This window comes from Hevea brasiliensis, chromosome 14 (assembly GCF_030052815.1).
Source record: "Hevea brasiliensis isolate MT/VB/25A 57/8 chromosome 14, ASM3005281v1, whole genome shotgun sequence".
Taxonomy (NCBI): Eukaryota; Viridiplantae; Streptophyta; class Magnoliopsida; order Malpighiales; family Euphorbiaceae; genus Hevea; species Hevea brasiliensis.
In genome coordinates, this window is record NC_079506.1 from 39,872,509 (window position 1) to 39,884,878 (window position 12,370).

Below are 12,370 nucleotides of genomic sequence, written 5' to 3' on the forward strand. Positions count from 1 at the left end.
GAACTCTTTCTTACCATAAATGATTTCTCTAAATTATTTTATGCACCTCATAGACCATGGTTAACACCTAGCATAGAATGCCATGGCCACCCAATTAGTAATAAGGTTTACCTTAAATGAACCTATAATCATATGTTACCATGCACTAGAATCTCTCTGTTACAAAATCCCAACTCAAGCTGGAGTCATGGTTTATGTCAAACTCCATTTGCTATGAAAATTATGTTCTCTTTTAATTCCAGTTCTTGATTAAAAGATTTTCTCATCAGAAACTCTTTTCTGAATAAATCTATCTGTCCTGACCAGGAACTTGAAACATCAAGAACAATTATATGAACATAAGATTTTATCTCTATTTACTTAGAGGAACAGATTCCATCTTGATCAACACCTACCTCCATATATAACTAGTAGGAGCCAACACATGCCCATATACCCATACATAGTACAAGTATGAAAGCAGTATCAAACTCAAACTACCTATATACAAGATAACTGTGCTATCTCAGATCTAAAGATTATATGCACTGATATGATTTATGACAAAACATTGACAAGAGTAAACTCCATGTGCTTGTCATAAGTGTCACTGGTTTGGCCTACTTATCATTTATAAGTGCCTATTATGTTTGTTATATGGCATGAGACTCACCATTCCATCTTATTTATATCTCATATAAATAACTTGGGAACAAACATGAATACAATCTTTCTGGATAAGTCATGTCCTTATTATGAAGTATCCTCGATTGTGAATCTATTTATGATACTTTGTGCTAGAAATATTGTCACTCATATTCTTAACAACTTAAGAATAATATTTCTAACAAAATATCAATGGACCTTTTCTATTACACATAAATATATTATGTAAACGGAAAAGTGGAAATGCCTTTTATTAATAAAAATATGTACAAGATACATACTAAATGATATGCTCTAGGGCATACTACTAACAATTGGTCCATTCAAGTTAGCTAGGTGAGTCATTAACATAAGTAGTCATATTCAAGTTTGGAGATAGTTGAGCAACTTGTGGTCATCTGGAATTACTTTTGGACATCGAGTTCATGATAGAAAAACCACTTAAAACATAATTTACTCAAACAGGAGCATAACCCTCCATGGTCGTGCCAGACAAACTCATGTTGGCCATGATTTTAGAGGACAGGATGCTCGACACCTCATGTTAGACATGGTCATCATTTGGAAAGATTCTACATAAATGAGCACCTGTGAGGTTGCTTGGTCACACACATGCCCATTATGGTCATTCGTGTAATGGCCCAACTTAAGGGCCATTACCAACACTAGTGAATGGATCAACTTAAGGTTGTCGGTACCCTTAGTAAGCCTAACATTGTAGACTTTGAACATTTAAGGGCCTAATGTACTTATTAGGAATTCTTTGGAATGTCAAAGGGAGGCTCTTTCCTCCACTATGACAGACACTTCTCAAAAAGAGTCTTAACATTTAAGTGCATTGTGCTGGAATTTATTTTTCCATTCTTATATTAATTTACTTTTTTCTTCCTTTTCACTCTACTTTGCTTGAACAAAGCTAAGTTCTTTCTGCATCTTGTGTAAACTAGCAAGAGCCATGGACTTTCTCTTGTCAACCAAAGGGTTACTTAGAATTATTTCCTTCGAAAGAAATTACTCATTCTTATATCTCTTATTACTATTCAGAACTTTGATACATTAACTCTGAAAGTTCCCTTACAAATCTATTTTACATTGCCTTATCATTTTAACTTTAACTATATCCTATTAATCACACTTAACTTTAGTTTTCTTCTATCCTTACTTTTCTTTCATCTTTAAGTCTACCCTTAGCATTTTAAATACATAAAAGGGCATTTGCTCACCCTAGTAAACTTTCACTATATCAAACTCATGTTCAATGTGATCAGTAGGACACTAATTCCTTTCCTCATTCATTCATCACCCTTTACTTTCACTAGCCACATCATTTATGCAACATAATTCTTTTATCAAGTTAAGGAGATACCTTAACAAGTTATTCTTGCTCTTTGTTCTTTATCATTTCTCTATTAACTTTTAATTTCAATTTGGAACTCAACATTCCCTCCCTATACTTAATGAACACACTTACAAGATTACACTTTAAGTATTTATTATGCTCTTCCACTAACTTCTAAGGGATATAACAAGACCTAAACATACCCGACAAACTACTAGCAAGCACATTCCATCCATCAATTAGAGATATACATGTCGATTGAACACTACTCTGTCTCTCTCTCTCTCTCTCTTTATATATATATATATATATCAACTAAGTTTTCTACTCAATTATGCACATGCATGACACATTTACAAATACAAGACTTAGACATACTTGACCATATTCTTATACATTTATGACATGAGCATAATTACATGAATACATAATTTTTTTAATGATTTAATAATAACATATTACATGAACATCTATGAATCTACCATTATTACATTAGTTACTATATACGTGCTAAAGTCCTCCTAGATACTTATGCATCTGCTACCTACAAAATCTATGTTGGTTTTAGGGGGGGTGGGGGGTGAGCTGGGCGGATCAATAAGCATAAAATCACTTAGAGCAATTATATTTTCCTTTTATCGTGCGCACATGAGTGTAACATTCACTTGAATGCAACAAGTATTAAACGTTTGCAAACATAGTAGCAATGTCACCATTGACTCCCCCATATATCAATGTGCTTGGATCATATAGAAGCTCCTTAGGACTTCCTCTTACTATAACCAATGTGCCTGGCTCATATATAAGCTCCTCAAGATTTCTTCTTTAAATATGACATGAGTCATGTTCCAAAATTGCATTTTTTATAGCCAAAAGTCCTACTGTCCCTAAAAGAAAATATGCCCTCCCAACTTTTAATTCTAACACTCTGAACGCCCAACCTAACACTTAAAATACACTCAAGACTCTTACCATCATATCCACATGTCTTTGAAATCGTAGGTTTCATCGAAATTTTGCACACTATAAGAATTCCAACCTCGGTAACTTGGTGAGGCACAACTAGAGCTGGTCATGTTTGCAGAAATTGTTTTTATGTAAAATGGCCTAATAAGGATGAAGAGCCATAATTGAATGGCCTAAATTTTGGTTAATATTTCAAAATTGCCACCGAATGCATGTGGTTTGCTCATAATTACATAGTTAATACTAGTTATAAACTTTGATTACTCACAAGCTTGCCATCTAGAAATGATATAAATACACTTGTCCGTTGCTAGGGTAAAAATCACATTAAATATTAATGAGATTTGGCAATATATTTTATTAATATTATGGATAATTTTATATATTTTATAGTGTCTATGTGTCAATTAGTTGTTTTTATTAATTTTAATGAGTTTTACTTAGTTTTTTTATTATTATTATTATTATTATTATTATTATTATTATTATTATTATTATTATTATTTTTATCTTTCATGCCATGTGTTTTGTTTCTTTAGATTGCATGCCTAGATTTATTTGCTAGATCATGCTTTGTCTTGTTTAAGGCTTAAAGAATTTGAACATTGAAAATGCTGCGCATGTGATGGGCAAGGAAGAAATCATAGTCGTTAATAAGAGCATGTGGACATCTCTTGAACCAAGGTGAAAAATAAAAATGAATGGAAATCACAAAGATGCAGCCAATTGATCACGTCCGGCTTGCAAAAAAAAAAATGTAAAGAGCCTAGGCCCATGTTATTTGGAAATAGCCTGGTCATTCTTCAAACCGTAATAAAGGACAACACAAAAAAAGGGGATATTTTCATCAAGTGAGGGATCTTCTTTTGCCGATTACACTCAAACCTAGCCGCGTAACATTGAATCATCGGCCAACTAGAGACACAACCACTTACTGACGATTCAATGAAAATTCAAGGAACCTGGGAGAACATCTTCCAACAATTTCAGAGTTTTTCTTCGTTTCCTCATTTATTTTGATTTCAATATTTAGTTTTCATTGTTATGATGAGTTCCTTATGTTGTGAATCAGATAAATTAGTTCTTGAATCTTTGATAATGTTGAACTAAACTTATTTCTAGGATAACTAATGTAGCTTGGTTTTAATTTTAATTTCAGAGATTTTGTTAGGGATATGGTGTATTCTAGATGAAGTAAGAAAGTTCTGGAAGGATTGCAATTGGTTGGCTAACTCAACCCAGTTTTGTTGGTGCAACTCTCGTGTGCATGTGATGCAGTGGCTAAGAGAATTATATATGGGGCAGAAAGGGTAGAGTCGGGGATATGAGAGAAAGTTATTGTAATTTCCAGCTAGAACACTAGCTTGGGGGTAGAACCATTTTCTAGATGAAGTAAAAAGTTCTGGAAGGATTGCAATTAGTTGGCCAGCTCAACTCAATTTTGTTGAGCAATTCTCGGATGCATGTGATGCAGCAGCTAAGAGAATTATATATGGGAGAGAAAGGGTAGAGTGGGGGACATGAGAGAAAATTATTATAATTTCCACCTAGAATACTAGTTTGGGGCAGAAATCTTGGTGTTGGGGGCTTGGTCTTTTATTTCGGCATTGGTGCTAGGCCAAGCATTCTCTCTAAGAGTGTTCGGAAGTTTTTTTTTTTTTTTTTTTTTTTTTTTTTCTTACTCTATTTGATTGAGAATTAGAGAGGAGAGTGAGAGAATTGCTGATGTAATTCCATTACTATAATCTTAAGTTCTTAATACTAGATTCTCTTCTTTGCATTCGCTTAATTTCCTTACTCTATCAAATGGTTCGACCTTGCTAGTTTGCTCTATTCCCTGTGAATGCCAACGATGAGAATGGATTTCTGCAGCGATACGATAGAGAGGGACATGGAGACTTTTCACAAAAATCTAGCTATCTACCGTAATGAGTTGGATTAAAAATTTAATAGAATCGAAGATTTACTTATTGAGTTGATATGGAAGGAGGCAGCAGCTGGGAATGATGAAACTCTCATACAATATCTTCATCAACAGTTGACTGCTGATGGGAATGCAACCAATAGCATGAGGCCTTTAGCTCTAATATTGGAAGAAGATCTGTTGCATCCACAAACGATCGCTATGCCCAAATTCTATAATGAAAACCCAAAAAGATTGGATTGTCCAGGCTGAGCAATACTTTCAAAATCAATAAAGCTGATAGGAGGTTAAAATTTATTTTGTTTGGAATAGCATGGAGGGAGCCCCTCTCCAATAGTTTCGTGAGTATCGACAACAATTCCCTTATCCCTCTTAGGAGCTTTTTAAATTAGAATTCCTACAGCAATTTGTTGAAGATAAAGATGACACTCCATATGGCAATCTTACGGATGTTCCTTATATGGGTTTTGAAATAGAATGGGTCGAAAGTTCCCTCTCTGAAGCAGCGAAGAAACTGGAATTCTCACCTTCTCGCTGTGACATTCCACGATGGGATCGCATGAGGACGAAAAGAAACAGCTGACATTGCATTACAATTGCTCGAGGATTTTAATCAGAGGGAAGAACTAAAATCTTCAGGATAGGACGAAGGCAACAAACTCTTTTTTTCTTTTTTTTTTTTTTTTCTGTTTGGAAAATCATTGAGGACGATGAAAGGTGGTGGCAAACTTGGATTAAGCCTTAATGTCATTGGTTTGAGGCTAGTGGGTTTCAATGGCGCAAGTCTGATAGTTGGCCCAATGCCCACCAGCCCGACCCACTTAGTTAGGCCACCTCCAAAACCTCCTCATCCAAGCCACTTAACAATTCCAATACCTTCCTTTGCTTAGACCTTCGCCACCATCTACAACACTAATTTTCCACTTTCTTCGATTGTATTCCACATTTCTTCTACCAAACAAGTCATCACAAGCCAACAATAAAAACGCAGTACTGCCAACAAACTGGAGGCAATGTGGTGGCCAACAAGAATCATCTCTGCTCATTCCCCAAATGAAGCTATGGATATTTTTAAATGGTACCATTTCTCAATCTCAATTTAATTCCATGTTAATGAGGGAAATTGCTACAACACACCCAATTACAGTGCTGATAGGGTATTTGGTTCATTCTTCTTGGATATTTCATGTTAGCAATAGCAAGTGGTGGGTTCATTCTGTTACTGCCATTTTGTCATTTGTTGGGCCCCCTGTTGTGTTTGCTTATACTGCAGGGATGCGTTTAATTGACAATGTATCTAGATTTCTCTTGTGGGTTGTTGAAAATTTTATTAAGGTACAAACAGTCTTTGTCCAATTCAGCTTATAGTATTGCAATTAACAGGGTTGTGGTTTTCTTTCCAATTCAGCTTATAGTATTGCAATTAACAGGGTTGTGGTTTTCTTTTTCTAGGATGATTATGTATTACATGAAAGAATAATGTGGCTTTATGGTTCTATTACATTTGCTGAAGCTTTTGAAACTAAGATGCAAGGACCGAAGTTTCTGAATGTTGTATGTGTGAGTATATGTTGCTGATTTTTGTGGGGTCAATAAATCGGCATGAAGATAGCTGTATTGGTTTTGAATCTGCAAATCTATCCAGGAACTTGGATGAAGCACTCTTCCCTATATTTTTTTTGTGTTAGCTTCACATCACCACAAGTTTTGGGGTTTTACTCAGTTCTTATACCAAAAATTGCTTGAATTGTTTTGGTGGTGTCTCCCATACAGCCTTGAGGACAAGGCTATTTTGAGCGGGTACTATTGTTAGGGATATGGTGTATTCTAGATGAAGCAAGAAAGTTCTGGAAGGATTGCAGTTGGTTGGCCAGCTTAGCTCAACTCCTTTGGAGCAATTCTCGGGTGCATGTGATGCAACAGCTACGAGAATTATATATGGGAGAGAAAAGGTAGAATGGGGGCATGAGAGAGTAATTGTATTTTCCAACTATAATACTAACTTGGGGGCAAAATTCTTAATGGCGGGAGGGCTTAGCTCTTTTATTTTGGCATTATTGCTGGGCCAAGCATTCTCTCTAGAGTGTTTGGAAGGTTTTTTCCCCCTTTTCTTGCTATATTTGCATTGAGAATTAGACAGGAGAGTAAGAGAATTGCTCGTGTACTTCCATTACTGTAATCTCAAGTTCTTAATACAATTTTAGATTATTTTCTTTCCATTCGCTTAAGTTCCTTACTCTATCAAATTTTGTATTAGTTTTCTTTATTAATGCAAATTAATGCTTTTGGATTGAGCTTTGTAATATTTGATTACTCTTAATTCATAATTAGTAATGCGAAGGAAAATTGTGGATTTGTGAACAATAATAAACATCATAGGAATAATAATTGAAGCAGGAGCAGTAAGTTTGACTTTTGGGATTTTGGAAATAATCAAAGTGCTGAATAAATTAGTTGAGATCTATTTTACTATTGAGAGATAGATTATAGATTGTAGGTTTTAGTTAATATTTTTAATAAGTCTCATAAGGGATTACAGATAAATTAGGATTATTGATCCTTATGTTAATAATTAAATTTGGGATTGCTAAACAGTAGGGGTGAGCATTCAATTCAAACCGAATCGAATTAAATTATGAAAATCGAATTATATATTTTAGAAACCAAACCGAATCGAAATGGATGAAAAACCGAATCGAACTGAACTGCTCTCTTTCGGTTCGGTTCAAACCGATTGGTTTTGATTTTTATTTGATTTTTTAATTTAAACTTGATTTTCAAGTTATTTGGTCTAATTTTGATTTTAGTTTAAACCTAATAACCATTAATCAATAAAATTAAACAATTGATATATAAAAAATTAAATATAATTCATAAATTTCTTATAAAAATAAATCAATTCAAAAATTAATTCAGTTCGATTTGAATATATAAAATCACTATTCAGTTCGGTTCGGTTTAACTAATTTTTTCCCTTCAAAATCGAACTGAACCGAAATAACTGAAATTTTTATAATATAAAATCGAATCAAACCGATTAAATTTTAAAATCGAAATGATTTGATTCGGTTTAATTTTTCAGTTTTAACTAAAATCTGCTCACTCCTAGTAAATAGAATAACTGAAATTGATAATTGGACCAAGTGAAATCAGATATACCTTAGTACTTCATTAATTGGATTTTTACCCAATTTTTATTGTGATCTTTGGGGTTAAATTTAGTCTTTAGTTAAATTTATTTTCCATTTTCATCCAATTTAGATAGTTTAGATATTAGTAGAATTAGTGTATAATTTTTGTAATTAAACCCAGTTTAGATATTAGTAGAATTAGCGTATATTTTATGTAATTAAACCCAATCCTCGTAAAATTAACATCCTTCTTATCTCAAGTGATTTCATGCACTTGCGAAATAGCCTACCATCCACAAACCCTTTTATAATTAGATATAGTGGGGGTAATTTCTTTCAGAAATCATACATACCTTTTGATAAGCAAAAGGACAATGAATTTTAATTTACCTTCCTTCCAATTAAATCTTTATCTTTGGTGCCAAAAGCTACGCTAGAATATCTACACTTCCTAAATAATAGAAAAACATGTTATCATGGTTTAGAATTACATAATAAGCCTTTGATCTTCCATTAGAAAAGAGGCCATGTTTTGCTCACAATTCAATCATTAACCCACTTTGAAAGGGGCTTGAAATATCTTTCCTATTGCGATATAAACACGCATGTCAATAGGTTTGGCATTATTATAATATGAACACAACATGTCAATAATTATTATTATAATATGAAAGTGCATGTGTTTACACAAGCATGTCAACAAATTTTCTTTTAATTCTCACAATTAAATAAGACAAATGACAGAGATATCTTTCATCAAACAAATATGAACATGTCATGCAGTGAACTCTCATTTTTAATTACTATAGGATAGGATCCCTATTTAATTATGATTAGACACATGAAATTTTTTATTTGATAAAATCCAAGTTTAGTTAAGAGTGTGACAATAAGATAACAACATTAAGGGATATCACTTCATAAACAAAGTCTGAATTTGGAAAAATTAGTGAGAATAGAACTTAGTTTTGTGTAATATTATAAATGTGCCATTGGAGCATATGTTCACCTTGCCTGTTTAATCCTCTGACTAATAAATTATGAGTTGAAATAAAAATTGTAGTTTTATTTATTTATCATTTTTTTTTATTTTAAAGCAAATAAAATTGTAATTTCATGGGGCATAATTTAAAGATTTGCTTCAATTAATTCTAGAAATTAAATTTCCAAAATTAGTTGCGGGCAATTATACAAATTTAACTAGATCAAATTATTTAGTCCAACATTATTTCTTATAATAAATGACAAATTGTGGAAGGCATCTAAATTTATTTTAAAGTTTATTTCACTAGTTCATCTATTTCAATATTGCTCTTGATCTTGCATATGATTTTTATTTATAATGCGACAGGCTTTAGCCTTTGAGTAAATTTTTATATGCAAAAATACTTCAACACAAGTGTAACACATCATTACCAAGTCTTTTTTAGCGTGAAGGCTTTCATCTCGATAATGAATAAATTTACAGCAGTATCATATAAAATTATCTTCACAAATATATTTGTGCAAGTTTTATTATTGCAGATGAATAATAAAAGTAAAGATGCCTAACACTAAGCTCAATGGAAATCTTGGAAAGCTTGTCAATTCTCAAGAGGAAAACTCTCAAACCTTAGAAAGCTTTTCAGCTCCTAAGCAAAAAATATCACAGATGAACTCTTCAGCTCATAACCACTGATGAGCTCTTCAGCTCATACCCACAGATAAGCTCTTCACCTCATATCATAGATGAGCTCCTCAACTAGTGTGCCCACAGACGAGCTCTTCAGCTCATATCATAGAGGAGCTCATTAGCTCGCGCCCATAGATGAGCTCTTCAAGTCATATCATAGACGAGTGATACACTTGAATTGTATAAATGTTTTTAAACACATTTGTATACTATCTCATAGCATTTAGTTATATAATCTCATGCATAGTAGTTGATTTCATTAGTTTTTATCATTTCTATTATCAAGCTCTTGATTTCATGTTTTCTGCATCATTTTAGGTGTTTTGGTGAAGTCACAGAGCATAGGAGTTCAAAGGGAAGCTTGGAGAGGTCAAAATATTGGGAATTGCTGCTGATACAAAGTACACAGGCCGTGTAAACAAAGCCATAGACCCATGTAACCTTCTGCCAGATGAAAGCCAGAGAGCCAATGAAAGAACAAAAGTACATGGGTCATGTAACCAGGCCCATGTAGCCAACACAGACCCATGTAAACCTCTGTGCCAATGCAAGATTCCGCCATTCCGCTCCAACAAGTTACACGGCCCGGGGCCGTATGGTGACACACGGGTCGTCTATCATGTGGCAGCCAGTTTCCTAACTCAAATTCCCGCTCTTGTTTACACATTCAAAACAGACTCCTAAGGCTTTTGGGACTCAAAATGACCTAACCCTAGAACATATATTATAAATAGAAGCAGAAAATATCAAGAAAGGGGGATCAATCTTTTTAGGAGTTTCAGAAGAGTGCTCGCTTCTACACTTTCTTTAGCCATCTTGAGGAGAAGAATATCAGAATCAAGGAGGAGTTTTTCAACCGAAGTTCCACAAAATTAAAGCTGCAAACCCTCTTCGGTTCTTTCATTCCATTTCCTTAAATGGATTTTTATTGTTCTTTACTTTATTTTTATTATGTTTGTTGAACTCACCATGAGTGAGTAACTTTCATATTCTGGAATTGGGAGAGTAATGCTTGTAATCATTATTATGGATAAACATTAAGTTTTATTTATTAGATTTGAGATATGTTTCTTGATTTAATTTCTTGTGATCTTAATGCATGCTATTTGTTGGTACCTACCTAATACTGATTATAGATATTAATTGAAGGACTGAAAGGTGAAGATTAATATTAGAAAATCAAGATTTTGAACCTAGAAATTCTGACCTAGACATAGGCTGATTACCTTTGTGGAGTTTCAAAATTGGTCAAAGACCTTAAAGGGTTTTAATTAATTTGATCACCATGAAATTCGGGTTTAAGTTAATTAAAATACACCCTAAGTGCCTTGAGAGAGGACTTAGGATACCTTAGGATTAATTTCCATCAAGGCAAACGATTCTCAATCCAGTAAATAAACAAGATAACATCCATAGTAAGATTCAAGTGTGAAATCTTAATTCCGGAATTATTTCAAAATAGATTATTTCATTTTAAGTTATCATTATAGTGTTTAAAATAAACAATTTTCATTCCCTCATTATTCGATAGCCTAAACAGTCAAAATCACTGTGTTGTTTGGTAGTTACTAATTAAATTCCTCGTGGGACGATACTCTACTCACTACTTTATTACTTGTTAGCGATTCGTGCACTTGCAGGGTGGTAAAACCAGCAAAACAAGTTTTTAGCACCGTTGCCGAGGAATTTATCGAGCGATAGGCAATTTAGTTGATTTAGGCAATTATATTTATTATCTAATTTAATTTGATTTGTTTTATTTCTTTTCTTTTCTCTCAGGTGCCTGACCTGGTATATGACTAGAACAAGGCCAGAAGAAGAAATCTTGGACTGTGATCCCGAAATAGATAGAACTCTGAGAGCCATCAGGAGGGAAAGGAAACATCAAGAGCACGATCAAGAAAATCCCGAAATTCCAACCATGACCGATAATAATGACAGGCCAAGACTCTTGAGAGACTATGAAGCTCCATTGTCCAAGGATTTCAGTCCAGTGTCACAAGACCCACAGTGGAAGCCAACAACTTTGAGTTAAAACCAACATGGCTTTAAATGATTCAACAAACCCAGTTTGGAGATTCACCAACAGAAGATCCACACTATCACCTCCAGTGCTTTCTTGCCCTATGTGACACATTTAAGATGAATGAGTGTCTGATCAAGCCATAAGACTCAAAGCATTCCCATTCTCCCTTCGAGACAGAGCAAGGAAGTGGTTACTTTCTCAACCAGCTGGAACATTCACCACTTGGGAAAACCTCTCACAAGCTTTTTTAGCAAGGTATTTCCCACCTGAAAAGACTGCAAGACTGAGGCTTGAGCTCAACACCTTCAAACAAAAGGAAGGTGAATCACTCTATAATGCATGGGAAAGATATAAGGACCTGCAGAGGGAATGTTCACACCATGGCATAGAGGATTGGCTACTAGTGCAAAATTTCTATAATGGGTTACTACCCTCTATAAGTAGCACAGTAGATTCGGCTACATTAGGTGACTTAATGGAGAAAACAGTGACACAAGCACTTGAACTTCTAGAGAGAGTCGCATATCATAATTATGAGTGATCAAATGAAAAAGGAACCGCAAGGAGAACAGCAGGGGTCCTGGAAGTGGATGCCCTAAGTATGATAAATGCTCAATTTGATCAGCTCACAAAAAGACTCTACAAAATGCAAGCCAATGTTGTAGGG

General features: G+C 34.1%; 1 long non-coding RNA gene and 1 other non-coding gene across 2 annotated transcripts; one reads left to right on the forward strand and one right to left on the reverse strand.

The window, feature by feature from the left end:
• Positions 1-3,659: 3,659 nt before the first annotated feature.
• Positions 3,660-7,093, forward strand: LOC110655129 (uncharacterized). The gene is made up of 2 exons (XR_009143514.1): positions 3,660-5,952; positions 6,148-7,093. It is a non-coding gene; the product is annotated as an uncharacterized LOC110655129 (long non-coding RNA).
• Positions 7,094-11,983: 4,890 nt separating this feature from the next.
• LOC131173648 (small nucleolar RNA R71) lies at positions 11,984-12,090 on the reverse strand. Its single transcript, XR_009143961.1, has one exon. It is a non-coding gene; the product is annotated as a small nucleolar RNA R71 (small nucleolar RNA).
• Between the last annotated feature and the right edge of the window lie 280 nt (positions 12,091-12,370).